We start from the raw sequence: 24,883 nt of genomic DNA, 5'->3' as shown, positions 1-24,883 counted from the left end.
ATGCATGTTTTCAAAGGAATGGAATATAATCTTGTCTAAAACAAATAAAATCTTGATTTTATTTTTGACATCATTTGGCATACTTCAATATTTTTGCCTGAGTCCTCCTGGTTTTGTTGGCTGATGGGGAGAGAGTGGAAGAAATTAAGTCCAAAATCAAAGTGAATAAGAAAGAGAGAGAGTGATGGAAGGTACCAATACAAGCCATCTTTCTTAAATGCACCAAGTCTACTTAAGAACTTTCCAGATTGAGTCTTGGTAATTTCTATAATTTTTAAGATCAACTCAAGTCATATTCAAGTAAGATATGTTTCTTTATTTTGGCCCCAACCATTGATGTCATGAAGTCACTATTAATCTGTTTCAAGAATTCTTTTAAGAAAAGATATTTGATTTAAAAATAGAAGTGTTTTTCATAGAAACTTTCAATCATAAATTATAAATTTTACCAAAACCAGAATTGGCAGTGAGACCAATCCTAAGTTACTCTTAAGGTCATTCTGCCACTTGAGCCAAAAGCCCTGGAGTAAATAATGATATAGTCATTGTTATAAGAAATATGACACTTTCCAAGGAAAAATTATCATAACAAACCTATTTGCATGCAAAGGACAGTTAATAAATTTGACCAAAAAGAAGTAGATAAAGGAAATTAAGAGTAGAGTTACAGAAAGAGTAATACATAATTTTTGGTTAACGTTTGGTTAAAGTCCAAATGTGAAAGCATTACAAGTTTATTTCCTTCAATAGCAACCAAAAGTGCTGAAAAATAACTTCTAAATTTGGCAAATTACCAGACCTCCATGAAGAATATTCTCTGAACTCAGTCTGAGAAGGAAAGATGAGAAAATAAACAAGCATCACAATCAATTGAAAACTGTTTGTGAGCATCCACAGATGACTCTTATGAGATTAGGAGAGGAACTAATAAAGCCTTGTCTTGTCGGTAGTGTCTAGAACTTTAATTTGCCATTTTTGCATAATTAAGAAAATAAAACTAACCCGCCCAGGTTAGTTTTACAAGGTGATCATGAAAGTATGTTCTGGACTATTTAGAGCTTGTCCAGTGGCGTCACGAGAGTTGGTGTCACCCAGTATGGTGACTCATTGTGTTACCCCCTAGGACCTCCTTCCATACCAGATAATACAGAATCCTTAACCAAAAAACAAACAAAAAAAACAAACCCACTGCTGTCAAGTCAATTCTTACTCATAGCAATCCTACAGGATAGAGTAGAAATGCCTTCATAGTGTTTCCAAGGTTGTAAATCTTTAAGGAGGCAGAATGCCCACCTCTTTCTTCCACAGAGTGGCTGGTGGGTTTCAACCATGGACCTTTTGGTTAGCAGGCAAATGCTAACCCCCAGAAATTATTATAGAATGCTTACTAATAATGATTTTCATTATTCATTTTAATCATAGAATAATATGTGATAAATATAGTTGTAAGTGTATAAATGTAATATTTCTTAGTTTGTATGAATACTAACAACAAAATTGTTTTGAAAATCTTTCTATATTGAATTAGAACATAATTAGTTACATTATTAATAACTGAGCAGAAGTCTTTTTTACTACTTCATCCTCAAAACCATTCTTGATATAGATTTACAAATACTAATTATCACCATATTGCAGCTAAAGCACCAGAAAATTTGACAAAATCAGCAAGTATAAAGACATGAGCAGCAATGAAAACAATAGCATGTGTTTGTCACATGTGCAGATGAAACCACGTGCAGACAAAACTTTATGATCTGAAGTGTCATTATAATTGTGTAATAATGACAGCTCGGTCTAGGGAGCATCAGAAGGTTCAAAAAGCAAATTATCATAGAGTATTAACCTTGTATATGGGAGCTTTGGTAGCATAGTGCCTAAGGAACTTGACTGCTAACCAGAAGACCAGCGGTTCAAACCCACCAGCCACTCCTTCGAAGGAAAGTTGGGCAATCTACTTCCTAGAGATACTGCCTCAAAAACCCAAGGAGGGGTCACTAGGAGTCGGGTCTGACTCAATGGCACATAACAACAACAGCAACAAAAACAATATACAGAAAAATGTTTTTGTTGTTACACTTAACTACAGGAATATTTTTATAAAAATAATACATTTCTGCTGAAACACTGCACAAAAATTTTATAGTCATTTTTGTGTCACTCTTTCTGACAGTATCACCCATGTAGTTCTTACCCCTTACAACCTCCTAATGATGACACTAAGCTGTCTAAATATAGTGATCAGAGGAGGAACATATATGGACATACTATAATTTGAGGGTATCTATTGTATTGCCTTTCATCTTAGCCTTGGTTCAATTTAATGAATGCAAAATTGTACTTCTCTCTGCTATTAAGGTAGCATGTTTCTTTAACCAGTAATGAAAATCCAAGGATACCTTACAAGTTGTTTTGAGGGAGTCTGTCCCTGACATTGCTAAATGTGAAACCTGAGTCAGAGAACTTGAAAATTAGCCATGTGATGCAGATAAGGCAAATGAGTGGTGGTGGTGGTGAAAACTTGACTTAATGCTTCTTACAAGAGTTGATATTGGGTCAACCTGGGATTGTATTACTTGAATTATGACATTAGAAGAAATTCTGGCCCAATCCATATCCATCCTGGGTGTGGGGATAATTCTTGGAAGCTATGTAATTATGGAATACTATGAACAGTTGGGCAGGCTACATCAGCAAATGGAGCATGTTTCAACAAAGGAAAGTGGTCAGATGAGAAGAAAGTTAGAAGCAATTCTACATAAGAAAAAATTGTACAAGATGGGAACGGATTAAAGAGACATGTGACAGCATTTACAACTATCTGAAATACTGAATGTAAGTAACAAAATAACAATAAAATAATGGTTTTTTGTTTTAGACATGTTCTGTTTTTTTATTTGGACTCAAAGGGAATATCCAGGATTAATGGAAGGTAGTTACAGAAAGATATAATTAAGTCAAACAAGGAAGAACTTCTAACAACTGTGTTCCCCAAAACAAAGTGGCCTACATTAAGAGATATTTTCTAGTCCTAAATAAGATATTGAAACAACAGTCTAGATAATGTAGGACTAATCAAGATTGTAGCAGTGTTGAATTTCATGACTTCTAATCGCTATGAGTCAGATCCAACTTGACGGCAGTGACCAGACCAGACCAATGGCCTGGCAGCTATTCAATTTAGTAAGTGATAGGGCTTGGTCTCAGCATCTGAGTATACCCTGAACCCAATTATGAGCCATACCTGCTTAATATGTTACTGTTCCACAAACCATTATTTTCTCTAGATAATTTGGCCATGAAGATTAAATACAACTTTCAGCTGATTTGTGCATCTTCTAAAAACAAATAATGCTATTTCTATTCACAATTTGATATCTCTTCTCTAGATAGTTTAGGTATAAATTTATGTATGAATTAAGCAGACAAAAGGTACAAACTGATTCAAAAACAAACAAGTCTTGGAAGAAGTACAACCAGCGTGCTCCTTAGAATGTGGATGATGAGACTGCATTTTGCTGAATTTGGACATGTCATCAGAAGGGACCAGTCCCTGGAGATAGAGGCTCAATGAAAAGAGGAAGACCCTTAATGTATTGATACAGTGGCTACAACAGTGGGCTCAACCAAAGCAACAATTGTGAGGACGGTACAGGACCAGACAAAGTTTTGTTCTGTTATACAGAGAGTCACTATGAGTTGGAGCCAACTTGATGGCACCTAATAACAACAATTCATTGACTATTTTAATTAGATATTAGAAGTGTCAAGTTAATAAAATCTAGGTTTTTTTTTTTTTTTTTAATTCATGGTATAGGGTTTATATTTTATTGTTGGTTTCCATTTAAATCCCTAAAGATTTCTTAAAATAAATGGTTATTGAATTTGGATTTGGATTGTGGACAGGAGGCTGAGTTCGCTCCAGTATCACACTTTCCCCTCCCTATCCTTCTTGCTACATTCAGCAAGGAAGGTTGTTATGGGACTAGTAAGGAAGGGATATTTGGCTTCTGTGTAATGTGACTGTAAGCATTCAATCCACAAAGATTACCTGCCCTCATTTTAAACATGGGTATCCATCTACACATCATGTTCCAGTAAGGGACTGGTTCCCTTTTGTCATCCTAGACTATTCATATGCAACCACTGCCGTGGAGTCGGATCCGACTCACAGCGACTATTCATGGCAAGTCCAAATTGTGTTGCTTCATTTCAGCCTCTGTTCCTATCATTTTATATTCCATCCCTATCCTCTATGATTCTTCACTTTCACCTTCATCTGTTGTTCCAGGATTTTCCCTCACTCTTTGGTTTTGACTTTCAGCATTTCTCAGGGTCAGAGTCTGTCCTTCCCCTCTGCTGACTTTGCTCCTGGCTATGAGTCGGGGCCGACTCAACGGCAAATAACAACAACAACAACAACAACTCTGGGTTACTCACCTCCTGGCACCTGGTCTGAGTCACCATCCAACTTGATCAGCTCCTGGTACTGCACACTCAGAAGATGTCTGCTCACCTTACTGCTCATGAAGATGGACCAAAAGTGGTCTCCTTTCAAAATAACTCTTAGTATGGCTCAGAAAAAGTATTTCTAAATGCTAAATAATAGCAGATCACATGCATACAATTCGAGGATTCTTATGATAAGTTGAATGGAGCTCTGGTGGCATAGTATTTAAGGCATGTGACTGTTTACCAGAAGGTTGGTGGTTCAAACCCACCAGCCACTCCATGGAAGGAAGATTGGGCAATCTACTTCCATAGTGATACTGCCTTGGAAACCCATGGAGGAGTTGATGAGTTGGAGATGACTCAACGGCACATAACAACAACTACAACAATAAGCTGATGATTCTGGGGCTTTTTATTTGAGTTTGACTCCCTGTCTCATAGCCCAACAGGTTGCTGTCCTACTTTACTGCATGTGGAGGCTTTTACCATGCTTATAAGGAGCCATATTAGCATCTGTGCTTGCTGGGCTGCTAATGGAAAGATTGGCAGTTTGAACCCAATAGCCTGCTTCATGGGAGAAATATTTGGGAGTCTGTTTCCATAAAGATTTATAGGCTTGGAAACCCTATGGGGCAGTTCTACTCTATCCTGTAGGGTTGGTATAAATCAGAATCAAATCAATTGCAGTGGGTTTGGTTTTTGGTTTATGATATTTTCACTGAAAGTCTGAAGAATAGGAACAAAAACAACAGTATGACTATGCCTGGTATCAATGTGGTCATTTATGTAAAACAAGTATACAAAGCAAGGTTATTTTTCTCACTAGACTCACAGATTTATGAGAGAATTTGAAGGAAGTATCATTTTATTTGAAACTCTATCAGGAACATACTGAAGAACATTATTCTCCCAGCAGAAATAATTTACTTTAAGACAATTAAGAATATAATTGAATGAAAATTAAGACAAATTGAAAATTCCTCACTTGAACATGTAGACCAGTTATAGGGAAATCTATCTCCCAAAAAAGGAAAGAAATAAAGAAGGGAAGGAGGGAAAGAGAGAGGGAGGGAGGGAAGAAGGGAAGTAAGTCAGCCAGCCAGAGAGAGCAAAGGAAAACAGGAACATGCTTCAGAGCCATGCCATATAGAGAACACATTCATTTTAGGACAGGTTTAGAGAGCTCTCTAACCTCCTGTCTTCTCAATGTCTAATTAAAATACCAGCATGGGGAGTAGGGGAATGTGTTTGTTTACACTTGGCAAAACCCTATTTCCTGTTTCTAAGAAAAAAAAAAAAGCTTTTCAAAGCTTTTTTGGACATCAAATAGCTCTTGCAAAACAATATTTTGATGAGCTAAGTGTAAATGAATCAGAAACATATGGATTGGATTTCCATCGAGATGCACATGGGTCTAAACATAGCTGAAGAGAAAGCTTGGTAAATTATACTCGGAATCGATGGAAAAAACTAAAACATAGTAAATTTTTCAAAATTGTTTTGAGATCCCTTATGCCTCATCCCTCAGCTCAAACACTGGAGGTTTATTCTTTCTTTTTAGGAATCTATTTTCAAAAGGTGGTGTTTCCTTGTTCTTTAACAGTAAGCAGTCAAGTTTTCACAAGCAGCTTCAAAGTGATATTATCACATACCCCTTTCTGAAGGAGTAGCAGAACCCTCAGGGCCTCCCACACAGCAGACAAATCGGAATCGTCAATCCTTTTATTTGCCTTCCCTCCTTGCCATTGCATTTCCCTGTCTTCAGAGCAGTGTGCGGATCAGAATCTGGGTCCTGGGAAGATGAAGAATCAAGTCTCCTACTGAGAGTTTTGCTAAATCACACGCATGACTGGCTACATCTATACAAAAGATGGCTTCCAGTAGCCTGTAAAAGCTTCATTTAAATTAACAATTTTAGGACTACTTTGTCCATCCTGAGTGATATTTAAAATTTTACTATGAACCCAGCTTGATAGAGGATGTTATAATACTAAAACGTTTGGGACTAGATAATCTTACTCATAGAAGACATGATTACATACAAAACCAGCTGCCATTGAGTCAATCCTGACTCATGATGATGCCTTGTATGTCAAGGGTCAACTCTTTTCCCTAGGGTTTTCAATGGCTGGTTTTCAGAAGTAGATTGCCAAGTCTTTCCTCTGAGGTGCCTTTGGGTGGACTCAAATATCCAACCTTTTGGTGAGCAGCTGAACTCAATAACTGGTTGCTCTACCCAGGAATTCCAGATACATGATGCCATCTGCACAGCCTAATTCATTAAGGGTTGCTGGGGTTTGTGAAAAAATACTACAAGGGCTATAACTCTACCCATTCCCCAACAAACTTATATCAAATGTGAAAATATTTCCTCCCCACCAATTACATAATAATTATGACTATTGATTATAGACCAGAGTCTAGTGTTACCTCTATTAGACCTGGAAGGTTTCCTCTTAGTACCTAGGCTTTTGACCATGCTGGAAGTCATCATGATTAAACACGGAGGTTCCATGGATAGCAAAACACATGAAGAAGAGTGTTTAAGCCCAAGCATATTTCCAATCATCCTACTCATAGCTCTTCTGTTCTTAGCATCCCTCTAGCAGATGCTGAATCTTATTCCTCTTCCTGGCCAGTTTCTATTCTTTGCCATTTTCCCTTGGGTTCAGTTTATACCAGACTTGGACTCTTTATGGTTTTCACCAATGTTAGATTCTACTCCTACCTCGTTTCTCCAAATGTGGCCTGAGATCCTATGTCATGATCTCATACTCAAGCACTGGATTCATGACAAGTCATGTACCTATCTGGTTACATTGAACACCGATGCCATCCTTGCCCATGTGGTGGCTTAAATGTCACACCTTTCAGGCAGAATTTCCTCCCTCCTCCTTTATCAACTTGGCCTTATCTGCCCATTCATGCTCCTTGCCTTCTTGGCTCATTGCCTCCTTACTGCAGATACTGTTGATAAGCTAAACCACTGGCTCTGCTATCAGATTGCCTGTGCTCTTATTCGGACCCCTTCAGCAATAACTGTGTGCTGAAGCCCCATCTGAAGCCTACTCTGACAGTGTCTATGCTGTACTGTTGATGAGGATGTATGCAACCTACATGTAAAGAGATTTGAATGGCGTCTGGTGTATTGCAAAAGCTCAGGAAACAGCTAAATTATTAAGAATCATAATGACTGTTCTAGACTGTGAACAACCATTTGATCATTTCAACCACCCAGTAAGCAGGAAATCATCTTTCTCTTTTACAAATGAAAAAAACTGAGCAGCATCTAATTGGGTTTAAAACCCAAGAGTGTCATGCTCTTTCCAAAATAGCTCCACCTTAAAAGAGAAAGCCAAAGTAAAGGAGCCAAATAGAATGATTCACTGTTACCTAAATATAATAACATGGTTTCATCAGTAGCCTTCGGGGAGAGTCACATTAAAGAGGGGATTAACATAATTATAACCAAGAGGATGGAGAAACTACTATATCTTTCTTAAGAGGAGAGTTGGACCAGGTCCCCTATAGTTAGAAGTAGATTTATTATATGTTCAGAGGCCCAAATCCAAAGTTCTAACTAAGGAATCTGAAAGAATACATTATCCACATCCACGTTCATAGTAATGTTGACTAAACTGTCCAAGAAATGGAGACTTAAGACTGTGAATCTTTATGAGTTGGACAATCTCATGACCACAGCATTCCAGGGAAATGTGTTAGCTCCCTTTTGTTTTCATATGTGGGACCTGAGAAACTGAAGAGCATGATGACCAATTAAAACATTCAAGTCCCCAGACCAGTGGATTTTGGTTCATGCTTCTTGCTCCTCACTGCATTTCCCTGACCACACTGGTAGCTCTGTTGGGAATGGAGATGGGGAGGGATGGTAGGGGCAATGAACCACAAATTTTACAGGCAGAAGTTGACACTACATGGTGGTTATTTCTTACCCTGTTTTCTGTCATTTGCAAAATGCTAATACACAAAATATTTGGGTACGTCATCAAAAGTATGCATTATTACATCGTTTGAGGCTGGGAGATGTACTCAGACCCAACTGAAGCATTGAATTCCGGGAAAATAGAAAGCTGATTTTAAATACCTCTCTCCTCTACTTTCAGCTTCTCCTCTAACTGACTTTAATTGTTCTCTATTTCCAGATATTCTTTGCTGCCAGAAACAAAACAAAACATGGTGTCAGGCTATCACCATTATATTACTGAATAAAACTAAAATAAGAATGATTTTAATGGAAGGAATGTGTATACCTCTCTTTGTGGGTGCCTGTGTTAGATTGAAGGAGAAAGGATTTGTGACAGGCAGTGTCTCCTCTAGAGAAAAACAGAAACATAATCAAGCACATGTTCATTCAAAGGAATTACTACACTGACTTCGATATTTTTCGCTATTCCCATTTCAGCTCGAATGTTCCCGGGCAGAAAGCCTGTTCCAGAGCCTCTTAGCTTCAGTCACCCACATCTCTAACCTAATTATGCTCCTTCCTAATATTCATTCAATTTCTTTTATGTATAATACGTACCATTATTTGCCATACGCTTTTGTGCTTGTGTATTTATTATCTGACTTTCCCAACCAGAAAATCAGATGGATTATGGAAAGGACTTTGTTGATCTTATCCATTGCCAGGTCTTTTGCACAGAGACCTGCTTGCCACAGAGGAGACATTTAATAGTAATGGTTGAAAAACAATAAATAAATGATGGATTGAACACTCAAGTTGTTAAGAGAACTGTTTTCAAACAAAAGCACAAGCCAGTCAATTTTGCTCTATTAATAGGGTTCACCACTAGATTTAGAGCCAAGCTTGTAAACTGAACCATAGATGGCAAGAGAAACTGTGTGACTTCTAACTTAGCATCCCAGTGGATTCACTTCTTTGTGTATTCGCTTAACAAACATTTACTCAGCACTTACTGTGTGCCAGATGCAATGCTTTTGAAATGAGTATAGCACAATGGAAGATACAATTCCTGCTCAGAAGTAACAGTTGTAATCACTATGTAACGAACAAGGAGAAAAATTAAGTAGAAGATTCATGCATTTAGCAAAAGCTCTTTTCAAGCTGAGTGACATCCTATCTACCACTGAAATACCTCGTGGGAGAGCAAATGTTAGCATGTGCGATAAGTTCCTGCCAAAAACATGACCAACTCTAGTACCATATAATGAAGTTCTATGCCAGCAATAGTTGTCATCAACTGATAGTTCAGGTTCAGATAAGACATATGATTATGATTTTTTTAAATATTATTACTCCTAAGAAGGGAGTAATAATATGGCACTTTGGTCACAAACTTATATAGAAACAAAAGTATCTCTTGCTAACAGGAGAATTCCTTATATTGAAGGTCATATTTAAAAGTGTCATCTCATGAAATATAAAATGGTATCTTCTACAATGGAAAATAAAGGAGGGTTAAATTAATACAAGCATTTGGTTTAAAACCTGTCTGAATGGATTTACTAGCTATAGTCACTAAGTACTTTTCAAATAAATTGGTGAAACCTCATAAAATGCTTTCAACATAGAACATTTTACTGCATTAATATTTTTGCTGTTACCAGAGAGAAAAAATGAATGTAACTTTAAAAAATCATGACAGTAATGTGATGATGAAAGTTGGCAGTGATGTAATGATGTAATTTGGCAGTTCTATAACGCTGCAGTCATCCTCCATTTTGTGATCTGATATGGTCATCTTCCATTTTCATATAAGGCTGATTTTCACACAATGACTGGGTCTCTGGAACATAACTATGTCGATATGTGGGTAGTGGATGCAGATGTAAACTTTTTGCAGATGAGAAAAGTAAATATTTTTTTCAATTTATTTAATTCCAGTAAGGATAGCAATCTTGGAAGGAAGGTTGGGCAATCTACTTCCGTAGTGATACTGCCTCGGAAACCCAAGGAGGGGTCGCTATGAGTTGGGTCTGACTTGATGGCACTTAACAACAACAACAACAAGGATAGCAATGCAATTTTCAGAAAATTACAAATTTATATACATTTTATCTGAAAAAAGAGAAATGTTAATAGGAAAGTTTGTAAAAGAATAATGAGCAAGAATTTGTGCTCCTAAAGATGAACACACACACCATAAGATTTTCAAGGCTGTCACTTTTTGGAAGCAGATGGCTAGGCCTTACTTCCAGGCACTTCTGGGTGTGTTTGAACCATCAATCTTTTGGTTAGTATTCCAGGGATTAAGCATTTGCAATATAAATGTAAATAAACATATATATCTCTCTATGAAATTCATTGTGTCAAGTCAATTCCTACTCATAGAATCTTATATGACAATGTAGAACTGCCCCATTGGGTTTCCAAGGCAATAAATCTTTATGGAGGCAGACTGCTACATTTTTCTCTTGTGGTGCAGCAGTACATTCAAATGGCTGACTTTCAATCATCAGCCAAACAATTAACCACTGTGCCACCAGGGCCCTCTCTCTCTCTATCTCTCTCTCTCTGTTTTTAAGACCTTTGATTTTCTACACTTACACAATAAGTACACTGTAGAAAAATAGGACAAAGGCAAAAATAACAATAAATAAGAGTAAAGACCAAATTTTAAAAAAAAATATATCTAAAATCTCACACACTGGCACAGGACTGGGCAGTGTTCCATTCTGTTGTACATAGGGTCACTATGAGTTGAAGCCAACTCAACTTCACCTAACAACAACAGCAAATAATAATAATAATCTATCTTAACATACTATTGCATATCCTTCCAAATATTTCTCTACACATATGTACATATATAAATGTTATCTTCAAATTTAATTACACCATACATATTCTTTTAAGACTTTTTTAAAATTTAATATATGAAAGAGATACATGTATGCCATTATTTTAATGCTTTCTTTGTGTCTCACTATATATTAATATACTATTATTTATTAGGGAGCCAGGATGGTATAGTGCCTAAGGCATTTGACTGCTAACCAGAAGGCTGGCAGTTCAAATCCACCAGCCACTCCTTAGAGGAAAGATTGGGCAATCTACTTCTGTAGTGATGCCGTCTTGGAAACCCAAGGAGGGGTAGCTATGAGTCAGATCCAACTCAAAGACAGCAAGTTTGTTTTGATTTGGTTTGTTATTTATTAAGTCAAAAGTGTATTTTTGGTGATTCAGATTTGTTCTTTTTTAGTTATTATAAACAAAATTCAAAAAGTAACTGTATATTGATACATTTGTATATAAAATATTATTTAAAGATAGAATATTGAAAGTAAAATTAATGGCTCAATGGAGAAAACAGAAATCCCAGAACCACTCCCATACATACATACACACATACATAAAAGATTTATGTAATACATATTCAGTAAAGCATTTTATAATAGCCACAAATTGCTAACATAAAATACCCAACAAGAATAGATTGGTTTACTACATAATGCTATATTATCAGCCACTCCTTGGAAGGAAAGTGTGGCAATCTACTTCCATAGAGATACTGCCTCAGCAACCCAAGGAGGGGTCGCTATGAGTTGGGGCTAACTCGATGGCACATAACAACAACAACAACAAAATAACATGTTGTAGAAAAGTGAGATGTTCATGATGTTCTGAGAATAGTAAGCAGGTTACTAGGAAGTATGGACAGTTGGCCCTTGAATAACACAGGTTTGAACTGCACAGGTCCACTAACACACAGATGTTTCTCCAGATACGGATCTTGGAGAAATTCAAGAGCTAATAGACACTACACTAGAGGAATGAACAGAAGACGACTCAATGAAGATAAGTTCTTCCAAACCAGTGCCAGGGTTCTGATTATTGAAGAATGCTATTGACTACTTTTGGACATGTACCATTCTATGATATGGGCACTGAAACTGAAGCAAACAGTGGCAGAAGGATTGGTACCATATAGAAACATTTTTAGAGAAACAAAAAGCAGAAAGTCAGTAATTACAAGGTATTTCTGTAAAGTTAAGCCAAGTGTGCCTGCCTCTCCTGCCTTCCCTTCCATGTCTTCTGTCTCTGCCACCCCTGAGACATGACCATCAACCCCTCCTCTTCCTCTTCCTCCTCAGCCTACTCCACATGAAGGTGATGAAGATGAAAACTTTTATGATGATCCACTTGCACTTAATGAATGGTAAATAATCATCATGCTCACCTCAATATCTAGAAAACAAAAAACCTTACAACTGGACCAATAAGCAGCATCACAATAAATGGAGAAAAGGTTTAAGTTATCAAAGATTTCATATTACTTGGTTCTACAATCAACACCAATGGAAGAAGCAGTCAAGACATCAGAAGATGTATTTCATTGGGCAAATCTGCTACAAAAGACCTCTTTCAAGTGCTGAAGAACAAAGATGTCTCCTTGAAGATTAAGGTAAGCCTAAACCAAGCCATGGAGTATTTTCAATTGCCTCATATGCATGTGAGAGCTGGACAATGAATAAGGAAAACTGAAGAAGAGTTGATGCTTTTGAGTTGGGTATTGGCAAAGAATACTGAAAGTGCCACGGACAGGCAAAAGAACTAACAAATCTGTCCTGGAAGAAGTACAGCCAGGAATGCTCCTGTGAGTGAGAGTGACCAGACTTCATCTCACCTACTTTGATCATGTTGTCAGAAGGGACCATTCCCTGGAGAATGATATCATGCTTGGTAAAGTGGAGGGTCAATGAAAAAGGAGAAGGCCCCCAATGAGATGGATTGACACAGTGACTGCAAGGATGGGCTCAGGGATAGCAAGGATTGTGAGGCTGGCACAAGATTGTGCAGTATTTCATTCTGTTGTACACAAGGTTGCTATGAGTCGGAGACAACTTGATGGCACCTAACAACAACAACAACAACAACATCATGCTGTACAATTAATAAACTGATCTGTTCTGTATGTGTATGAATGTCTTCATATGAAAATCTAATAACTGTACAACAAGAATTGTGTTAACTGATTGCTTATGTTACAGGTATGGCTTCCAGTCAACAGTAGACTATTAGTAGTTAAGCTTTTGAGGAGTCAAAATTATACCTGGATTTTCAATTGTGTGTGCGTGGGAGGGGTCAGCAACCATAATTCCTATGTTGTTCAATGGCAAACTGTGTATCAGCTGTGAATAACTTTGTATGGGGAACTAATAAGTACTTGTTTTATATTTTGTGATTTTTTTGTTTGCAAAAATTGCCTGAAATGGGTATTTTTTACGTATGTTTCCCTCCCCTGTGTTCTGTGTGGTTCTTCCATGTTCTCTCACAGGTTCATTTGTCTTGAGGATCCTCCTCTCACTCTCCCTTCATGTAGTTAAATTCTGGAAACCTTTTCTTCCTCTAAGAAGCTCTGGTGGTGTAGTGGTTAAGAATTTGGCTGTTAACCAAAAAGTAGTGGTTCAAACCTACCAGCTGCTCCACAGGGAAAGATGGTCTATTTCTCTAAAGATTTACCAACTTGGAAACCTAATAGGGGTCATTATGAGTAGGAGGAATTGCTAGGAGTCAGAATTGACTAGATGACAGTGAGTTTTGTTTTGTTTCTTCTTCCTCTAAGACCCAAACTAATTCTTGTTCCATGAAGATATTGCCAAGTACTGCAGTCCCAGCTGAGCTATCTTCTCTAAGTTTCTGCAACACTGACTCTATGCTGCTCACTTTAGATGTGCTTATTTTCACTCCTCTCACAGCTCTAAAATTCTTCTGCATCCACACTTTGCACACTGCAGAAAGATATGTAGACAGACATCTAACTGATATACAAATGTCAATGCCTTTTTGCTTTTAGTATCCATAGGAATTTTATTAAGACACTCAGTTACAGGATGAAGAGACAAATTCTCCCTCATTAACTGAAACTTTTAAATTGAGAGATTATATTTTATCACTCAATACATAGTTTCATTTTCTTTTATTTTGCCTTGGGTATCACACATCTAATGGCGTAGGCAACGTATGATTATCATGATGAAGACATATGGTACAAGACAGTACCTGAATGGCATTCCAATTACAGCCTCTTCTAACCTCTCTGATATGTCAGCAAGCACATAAAGAGGATCAGAGTCCTTGAGTAGCGCAAACAGCCAAAGGCTCAACTACCAGGTGAAAGGTTGGCGGTTCAAACCCACCCAGTGTCACTTTCAAAGACAGGCCGGACAATCTACTTCCCAAAGGTCACAGCCTTGAAACCCTTATGGAGCACTCTAGTTTGCACACAGGGGTTGTCATGGCTCAGAATCAATGACAACTAACAATAACAACACTATAATCTGAAAAGTATTAATGCTAATTCTAAAGCAGATGGAGGATGATTGAGAAACTATACAAGCTTCAAAAAAGATGATACTTGGTTATATTTAATTTTTTAAAAAGCTAACATTAAAGAAAAAAAAAGATAGACATTTCTTACTCCTCTCTGTTCTTGATTCAGAATCCAATATGTATATTATTTTATTCCCTTTTGATTAACTTTGATTCTGCAGGTCCTATTTCTCATTTCCCACCACCTTATCTTTCTCATTTCTAGGCAGAAGTTGCAGACTGTGGAAATACTGGGACAGGACTTTCAGAGATGTAAGTAATGATACAATATTACCATAGATTCTCCTTCCTACAAGAAAATACTTACGGGGCTAGACATGATGGGAAGAACAATGGAAGAGGAGTAATCATTCAATACATAACAGACAACAAAATGAAGTTTTTCATGATTTCTTCTGTCCAGAGAGATAAACTAAGAAAATAGAAAGTAGGAGAAAAAGTCACACACACACACAAAAAAAAGCCCACATGAACAGAACAGTCCATGAAAATCTACTGAAAACAAGCAATGGAACTATGTCCTACATGAGGCACAGAAATATTTGAGGATTTAAGAAGGAGACTAATTCACCCTCTAAGGGAAGGAACCATCAGTGATCAATTCATCTTGTCTGTTCATAAAAATCTGATATGCATATCAGATTCCACCTTCTTTTAGATAAATTTTCAGATAAGTTCCAACATATTTCAAAAAATCACAGTGGTTAAGAAAGAGAAAAATAATATCATAAGAAAAAAGTTGAGATGAATGAACTGGGAATGTGAAAAGACACAAAATGAGATGAAAAGGAGAAATGTCATGCTTAGAGAAAATAGAGAAAAACTAAAAACACATCACTAGAATGAAAGTTTGGAGTCAAGCAGCACACTTGATACAGAAATCTGAATTATGATCATGGAAGACAAACGTCAACAGAACTCCCAAAATTCAGAGGCAAAAGCAAAGGGATAAAAACTAAGAGAGAGATGATTGAAATTTGTTGTTGTTGTTAGGTACCGTCAAGTTGACTCTGACTCATACTGACCCTGTGTAAAACAGCAGAAAACAATTCCCTATCCTTGGCCAGCCTCACAATCCCTGCTATACTGAGCCCATCACTGTAGCCACTGTCAATCCATCTCATGGGGGGCCTTCCCCTTTCTTGCTGACCCTCCATTTTACCAAGCATGCTATACTTCCATAGGGAATGTTCCCTTCTGACAACATGACCAAAGTATGTGAGATGAAGTCTGGCCATTCTCTCTTCCAAGGAGCATTCTTGGCTGCACTGGCTTCCAGGACAGATTTGTTCTTCTGGCAGTCCATGGTACTTTTGGTATTCTTTGCCAACACCACAACTCAAAAGTATCAACTCTTCTTCAGTCTTCCTTATTCATTGTCCAGCTTTCATGTGCATATGAGGCCATTGAAAATACCATGGCTTGGGTTGGGTGCACCTTAGTCTTCAAGATGACGTCTTTGCTCTTCAGCACTCAAAAGACATGTTTTGCAGCAGATTTGCTCAGTGCAGTATGATGTTTGATTTCTTGACTGCTGCTACCATGGTTTTTGATTGTGGATCCAAGTAATGTGAACTCTTTGACAATTTAAATATTTTCTTTGTTTATTGTGATGCTGCTTACTGGTCCTGTTGTAAGGATTTTTGTTTTCTGTATGTTGAGGTGTAATCCATACGCAGACTGTAGTCTTTAATCTTTATCAGTAAATGTTTTACGTCATCTTTACTTTGAGCAAGCAAAGTTGTGTCCTTTGCATATCACAGGTTGTTATTGAATCTTCCTCCAATCTTGATGCCACATTCTTCTTCATAAAGTCCAGCTTCTTGGATTATTTGCTCAACATACAGATAGACTAAATATGGTGAAAGGACATAGTTCTGATGCACACCCCTCCCAATTTTAAACTATGCAGTATCCCCTTGTTCTATTTGAACAACAACCTCGTGGTCTATGTACAGGTTCCTCACAAGCACAATTAAGTGTTCTGGAATTCCTATTCTTCTCAATGTTATCCATAATTTTTTTTATGATCCACACAGTCAAATGCCTTTCCACAGTCAATAAAACATAGATAAACATCTTTTGTGGTATTCTTTGCTTTCAGCCAAGTTCCATTCCTCATCTTTGGCTTTAGTGGTTGGTGTGTAAATTTAAATAATAGTAGTATTAACTGTCTTCCTTACAAGCGTATGGATCACTGACAGCATTGTACTTCAAGATAGATCTTGAAACATTCTTTATGACAATGAAAGCCACACCATTCCTCTTCAATTTGTCATTTCTGGCAGAGTAGATCACATGGTTGTCAATTCAAAATGGCCCAAACCAGTCCATTTCATCTCAGTAATGCCTGTGATATTGATCTTTATGCATTCCATTACATTTTTGACAACTTCCAATTTTCCTAGATTTGTACTTCGTACATTCCATGTTCCAATTATTAATGGGTATTTGCAGCTGTTTCTTCCCATTTTGGGTTGTGCCGCATCAGTAAGTGGAGGTTCCAAAACTTTACTCCATCCATGTCATTAAGGTTGACCATACTTTGAGGAGGTAGCTCTTCCCCAGTTTTATTTTGAGTGCCTTCCGATGAGGGGCTCTGCTCCAGCATTGTATCAGACAATGTTGCAGGGCTATTCATAAAGTTTTCCAGTAATATATCAGACACTATTTCACTGCTTTTTCACTTTGAGAAGTGGATGACCCCTTCCTTCTTTCCAGTCTATCTTAGTCCAGAAGCTCCACTGAAACCTGTCCACAATGGGAGAACCTTCTGGTACTTGAAATACCAGCCTCACAGCAACACGCAAGCCACCACAATATAACAAACTGATAGATAAGTGGTAGGTTGACATTTATGAAAGAGAAAATAAATCAAACTTTCAGGAAAAGGCTGTTATCAAAAATTGAGAAGATGAGGAATAGGGGCCATAACCCCATAAGGAAAAAAAAAAAAAACCTCACTGCCGTCAAGTCAGATACAACTCATAGCGACCCCTCCTTGGGTTTCAAAGGCAGTTCACTATAGAAGTATATTGCCCAACCTTCCTCCCAGGGAGTGGCTGGTGGGTTTGAACCACCAGCCTTCTGGTTAGCAGTCAAATGTCTTAGGCACTATGCCACCAGATTTCCTATATCTAACTGAGAACAAATATTGGTGCTGAAGAGAGTTTGATGTATAGACACTGAAAGGAAAAACAAAATTATTAGCTAAAATTGATTAAAAGATTAATAATCAAAAAGCATATCAGATGACCACAAATCAATAAAATAAAATGTATAAATGTTGTTGTTGTTGTTATGTGCCATCAATTTGGACCCAACTCATCGCAACCCCTCCTTGGGTTTCCTAGGCAGTATCATTACGGAAGTAGATTGCCCCATCTTCCTTCCGAGGAGTTTGAACCACCAGCCTTCTGGTTAGTAGTCAAGTGCCTTAGGCACTACGCTACCAGAACTCCATAACAATGTTGTTGTTGTTATGTGCCGTCGATTTGGACCCGACTCATAGCAACCCCTCCTTGGGTTTCTGAGGCAGTATCACTATGGAAGAAATTGCCCAACATTCCTTCCGAGAAGTGGCTGGGAAGATACAATTCACACGAGAGACCTTACAAAAGGATTCTCAGCTTCATTAATGATCAAGTTTAAAAATTAGATACCATTTCAGATGTACAAGATTGAAAAAATAAAAAATGATCATGTAGTATTATTAGCAAGGATGTAAAGAAACAAGAATTGCTTTTAGATTTATTCATGTGGAAATATACCCACCAGCCACTCCTCGGAAGGAAGGTTGGGCAATCCTACTTCCGTAGTGATACTGCCTCGGAAACCCAAGGAGGGGTCGCTATGAGTCGGGTTTGACTCGATGGCACATAACAACAACAACAACAACATCACATTTACAAGGAGCTCTGGTAGCATAGTGGCTAAAGCACTTGACTGCTAACCAGAAGGCTGGCGGTTCAAACCCACCAGCCACTCCTCGGAAGGAAGGTTGGGCAATCCTACTTCCGTAGTGATACTGCCTCGGAAACTGACTCAACGGCACATAACAACAACAACAACAATCACATTTACATAAACCCCAAACCAAACCCACCGTCATCAAGTGGATTCTGATTCATAGTGACCCCCACTGGGTTTCCAAGGTGGTAAATCTTTACAGAATTAGATTGCTTCATCTTCTTTCTACAGAGTAGCTCCTGGGTTTGAACCACCAACCTTCATTTTAGCAGGCAAATGCCTTAGGCACTGCACCACCAGAGCTCCTTCACATTTATATAGGTTATTTTAATTTTTACTATAGTATTTTAGAGTCCATGCAACAATTATTATAGGAATTTATTTAGTTGTATCTAGACTAGCTCTATTTTTTTTTTCATCATAGCAATGCTGTGATATGTTGAATTATGCCTGGAGGGTAAGTTTGAGAATGAATGCATCCTTTTCACCCTTTTCTATTTAAGAATCATAAAGTAATCAATACAACAAAATAGAAAGCAATACAAAGTGGTCTAGGAAAGTAGAGCTGAACATTGATTGTAGATGCAGTCAAAAACATTAATTTTTCATTTATTCAATATTCATATTTCACTTGATCAAAAGTAAAAGAAGCAAATAAATCTATGGTCTAAAAATATGTTCAGTTCTATAAATGCAAAGAAGAAAGCACTAGACAGACAACACTAGTGGGCACTATACTGGTTAGGCAAGATCTCTTGAAAAAGTGACATTTAAAATGAAATAGGAAGACAAGAGTCAGTCACCATGTAAAGAGGAGGAAGAAGAGAATTCCACATATGAAGAATGTATATGCAAAGGTCCTGAGGCAGAAATACTTGACTCCTGTGAACAGCGTTGGTTTACCCAGTAAGCAAGGTAAACAAGTGATTATTTCTGCTTACAGTGAAAATGTCATTTTTTCACCACCTCAAAGATTCTGTTTCTAGATATGGCCTGCATCTGTCTCCCTCCCAACCTCACAGCACCTTCCTACCAAATCAAAGCCTCGTTTTAAATCTACAAACCCCAACAGGGACAGAGTACCCAGGAAACAAGGTAAGCATGGGCTTACGTGTGCTTACTTACTAATCTGTAATGAACAGTTTCACCTGTTTTCCCCATGCTTTTCACCACATCTTTGAACCCACGTGAAATTGTTTGCTACAGTAAGATCATGCTTACGTTGTGTATTGGGTAAGATGCCCCTGCCTCAGAGGAACAGAGGGTAGGTCAACGTGGGTTGAAGTTTATGAACATTGTCAGAAGGTAAGTCTGAAAAGTTAGTCAGGGCCTGCTCAGGGCCTGCAGTCATATTAAACAGGTAGTCTTTAAAATAAGTCATCATCTTCAATATGTGCTTGTTATTCCACTGATTTCACACCCTGTCCCTTTCCATAAACATACAATGCAGTTTGTCTTTATCACTGCATCCTGGCAGCCTGCTTTCTGTTCTTCCCATGGCCTGTTATTTTATGTGAATTAGTAGTTGAATGCTGATTATGCTTAAAGGAGTGTTGCTGTATAAATGATGCTATTTGCATTGATCTGTTGCCATTTATGACTTAATAAAGTTGAGGGAGGATGTTGGAGAGGATATGAGTGGGTGAGAAAGAAATGATACAGGGACAAAGCATCAATTCCTAAATTTCATAACAAATGATAAAAGCTGGTATGCTGTTTATTTCAACAAAGCATGAGCCAGACTTTAAGCTGCTTCTGAATTATGTATGAGAAAAGGTAAGTTTTCATTTAGGATTTAAAATGAAATGGCAGATTTTGTGGGACACATCAGCCCCAGAATGCAGAATTCATGGTAGTGAAACTTCCTATCCATGTTATAGTCTCTAGGGAAAATCTCCACCAATAACTCAGCACATTCGTGGTGTTAGTTGTCATTGAGCCGACTGACTCATGGTGATCTTACATGTAACACAACTTTGCCCAGTCCTGTACTGTCCTCAAGATTGTTGGTGTCTCTGAGTCCATCACTGTGACTATTATGTCAACACATCTCTCTGAGGAATGGTCTTGTTTTTGTTGGCTCTCTACTTCATCAAGTAGATAGTCAAGAAATGTTCAAAATTGGACTCTTATGATATCTTTTGATTTAATCACATATAAATCAAAACCACAACCAAATCCACTGCCATCAAGTTGATTCTGACTCACGGAGACCCCATGGGACAGAGAAGAACTGCCTCATAGGGTTTTCAAAGCTATAAAACTTTCTACAATCAGACTGCCCCTTCTTTCTCCTGGGGAGCAGCTGGTCGATTGGAACTGCCTGACCCTTCGTTAGCAGTCAAGCTCTTAACCACTGTGCCATCAAAACTCCTGACTAATCACCAATAAGTGATGGGAAACAATGTTAATAATAAATTATATTGAATTAAAAATTTCCTAATGTATCTCATAAAAAATCATGCATGGAATATAATATTCCTTTCCAAGAATTTATAGTATACATTATTCTATCCTCAGTTATTGCCAAAAAAAGTAATAGTTTAAAGTTTTATCTCTTAACTGTAATCCTGTACAAATGGTACCTTCAATATGTTATTTGGCATGACAAATTTTATTCTTTAGTTTAAAAGTTTGTTTTACATTCAACATTACATGTACATTTAGTTTCATTCCCCATTTATCATGTCCAGCCTTAACCCAGTCTCCTCCCCTCTCTGCCCAGTAACTCTCCCCCTGTAACCCTCATAGTTATGCACTCCTGTGTGTCCTGCATTTCCTCCTTGTGAATGTTACCCCTCTGGTGCCCCGTGGTCAATGGCTCCAAGCGATGCATTTCCATGGAGTATGTGGGTGTGTCATCCTGGGCTGAGTGGTCTGCAGGTACATCTTGTTTACTATTGGGCTGAGAGTCAGCCCCTGGGGATGAACTTTATTCCAGGCCCAGAATGTATCCCAGAACCAGAGTATTGGGGGTCTCACCAGGCCCCATCTGAGCAGTAATTCTGGTCATTATTGAGTTTTTGGATTTTGTTCCATGTTTTCCCTCCCACTCTATCCAGGATCTCCAGATTTGATCCTTTCCTGAGTCGGTAGCCAGGCACCATCTAGTTCTTCTGGTCTCAAGGGCCATTATGTCCTAGGGCTGATTGCTTCCAAATGCCCCTTTTTTGTGTGTGCTTTAGGTGCAAGTTTACAGAGTAGGGTTTGTTTTACAGTCAACATTACATGCACATTTGGTTTCACTCTCCGTTTACCATCCCCAGTCCTAAACTGTTGTTCTCCCCTCCCTTCCCAGTAACCCCCTCCCTTGTCCCCGTGCCCCTCATAATCCTTGTTTTTTTGCACTCTTCTTCACTTCTGATGACAGGAGACCATTAGCTGCATCTTAGATGGCCGCTTGAAAGCTTTTAAGACCCCAGTTGCTATTCACCAATGTAGCATGAGGAACGTGGATATTGTGCCAATTGAGTCTGGTGTCCCCCAATACTATGGTCCTGAGTTGGTAGATCCATTGGATCTCTCTCCCACAGTGTCTGGCTATCTGTGAGGGATTGCTCTATGTCTGTCTTCTGTTGTTTCTATAAGGATTGTGGTTATTTTGTATCACTGGTATCTGTGCAAGATTAGCTTCCACTGAATCTATCTTTGGTCTAGATAATACTCCTGTTCATTGACCCGCATAGATTTTCTCAGATGTTTATGTGTTTAACTGTAGCCTGGTGCTTGGTGTTACTATGTGTTTGGTGTATTATGGTGTTTGATGTATTATGGATATTGTATTGTGGATATGCTGGTTGGTATTAGCATCTGTTGTCTATATATTATGTACACAATTTGGTGTCCTCCCTTTTCGTAATGCTATCATGGTGGTCTCAGACTCTTTCTATACAATCCCTGCCCTTACCCACGCCAGAGTGTGGCCCCCAACCAGAGTGTGGCCCCCAAAATTAATCCCTCCCCTTCCTTCCCCACTCTGGTAATCTACAAAGTGAGTTCCTTTTCTTAAGCAAACCCTTCTTTGTCTTTTTACAGTAATGGGTTCATACAGTATTTGTCCTTCTGCGATTGACTTATTTCACTCAGCATAATGTCCTCCAGGTTCATCCATGTTGCGAGATGATTTGCACATCCTTCATTGTTCTTTAATGTTTCATAGTATTCCATTGTGTGAATGTACCATAATTTGCTTATCCACTCACCCATTGACGGGCATTTAGGTTGTTTCCATCTCTTTGCTATAGTGAATTGTGCTGCAATGAGCATAGGTGTGCATGTGTCTGTTCGTGCACTGCCTCTCACCTCTTTAGGATATATTCCTAGTAATGGAATTGCTGGCTCAAATCATATTTCTATTTTCAGTTTTTTAAGGAAATGCCATACCGTTTGCCACAATGGCTGTACCATTTTACAATCCCACTAGCAGTGCACAAGAGTTCCAATCTCTCCACAACCTCACCAGGATTTGTTATTTTCTGTCCTGTTGAACTTTGCTATTATTGCTGGGGTGATAGATCTCATTGTTGTTTTGATTTGCATCTTTCTAATGACTCAGGTAGCATAGTGCCTAAGGCACTTGACTGCTATCCAGAAAGCTGGTGGTTCAAACCCACCAGCAATGATACCACCTTGGAAACCAAAGGAGGGGTCACTATGAGTCAGGTCCGACTCTACAACACCTAACAACAACAACAATGATTAAAGATCACAAACATTTCCTCATGTGTTTTTGGCCACCAGCATATCATGTTTAGTGAAGTGTCTGTTCAAGTCTTTTGCCCATTTTTGAATTGGGTTGTTTGTCTTTTTGGTGTTGAGGTGTTGGAGTTTTCTATAGATTCTGGAGATAGTCCTTTGTCATATTTGTCATAGGCAAATATTTTCTCCCAATCTATAGGTTATCTTTTTACCCTTTTGACAAATTCTTTCGATGTGCATAAGAATTTAATTTTTAAAACATCCCAGTCATCTAGCTTCTCTTCTACCTCCTGTGCATTCTGGGTTATGTTTGATAGTCTATTTATGGCATGACTAATTTTGAAAATGAAGAGCTTTCAGAATATGCACTATAAACTTTTAAGAGTTGAAACAACATAAAAATATACAAAAAGTTTAACTTAAGATTTTTAATATATGTATGAGTGATGATTTCTTTCACTTCAATATCATAAAAATGAGAAAAGATCATTTCTATTATATTTTGGAGTTCAATTCTATAAATACTACATAGTGAATAAAACCCAAATCCAATCCACTGCTATTGAGTCATTCCAACTCATAGAAACCCTATAGGACATCAATTCCAACTCATAGTGACCATATAGAGTAGAACATCCCAATAGGATTTCTGATAGTGAGAATCTTTATGGAAGCAGAATTACACATCTTTCTTCCATGGAGCAGTTGGTAGGTTTGAATCACCAACCTTTCAATTAGCAACTGAGCTTTTAACCACTGTTCAACTAGATGAAGGAGATTTAATGATGCCAAAAGTAATCAAACTCACTGGAATTTGAACATAAGGTTTATTCTGAGCAGTTGCTGTGTATGAGTACAGGGAAGCTATTTTCATTTCAGAAAAAAAAACAAATGGTTCAAAGAAGCTAGGTGCAATGAGGCTTGTAAAGAGAAGAAAACCAAACCAAACTGAACTCACTGCCTTGTAGTTGATTCTGACTCATTGCAACCCCCATTGGGTTTCCAAGGCGGTAAATCTTTACTGAAGTAGATTGCCCCATCTTCCTTCCACTGAGTGGCTAGTGGGTTTGAACTGTCAACCTTCTGTTTAGCAGTCAAGTGCTTTAGACACTGCACCACCAGAAGACCAACAATTGGTTAGTGTCAACATGACTGATTGAACCCTGTCTTCCCCCTTTGCTGAGCTTAACTGACATTTGTTTACTTCTGGTTTGGCTCTTAACAATTTGGTCCTCCACCTAGGGGCAGATTATTCAATAAGCAAGGTAAACACAGGCTTAATTGTGCTTGTGCTTACTAATCTGTAGTGTACAGTCTGTTCACTAAGGATTAGTAAGTGTCCACAACTAAGCCTGAGTTTAGCTTGCTTACTGGGTACTCCATTCCTATTTGGGACTGTAAACTTGAAAAGGGGATTTGATTTTGTAGGAAGGTGCGGTTAGAAGGAGA

This window comes from Orycteropus afer, unplaced genomic scaffold (genome assembly GCF_000298275.1).
Source record: "Orycteropus afer afer isolate SDZICR_OR568_19922 unplaced genomic scaffold, OryAfe1.0 scaffold00002, whole genome shotgun sequence".
In the NCBI taxonomy this organism is placed as follows: domain Eukaryota; kingdom Metazoa; phylum Chordata; class Mammalia; order Tubulidentata; family Orycteropodidae; genus Orycteropus; species Orycteropus afer.
The sequence above is the reverse complement of the archived record's forward strand: the minus strand, read 5'-3'. Positions refer to the sequence as shown.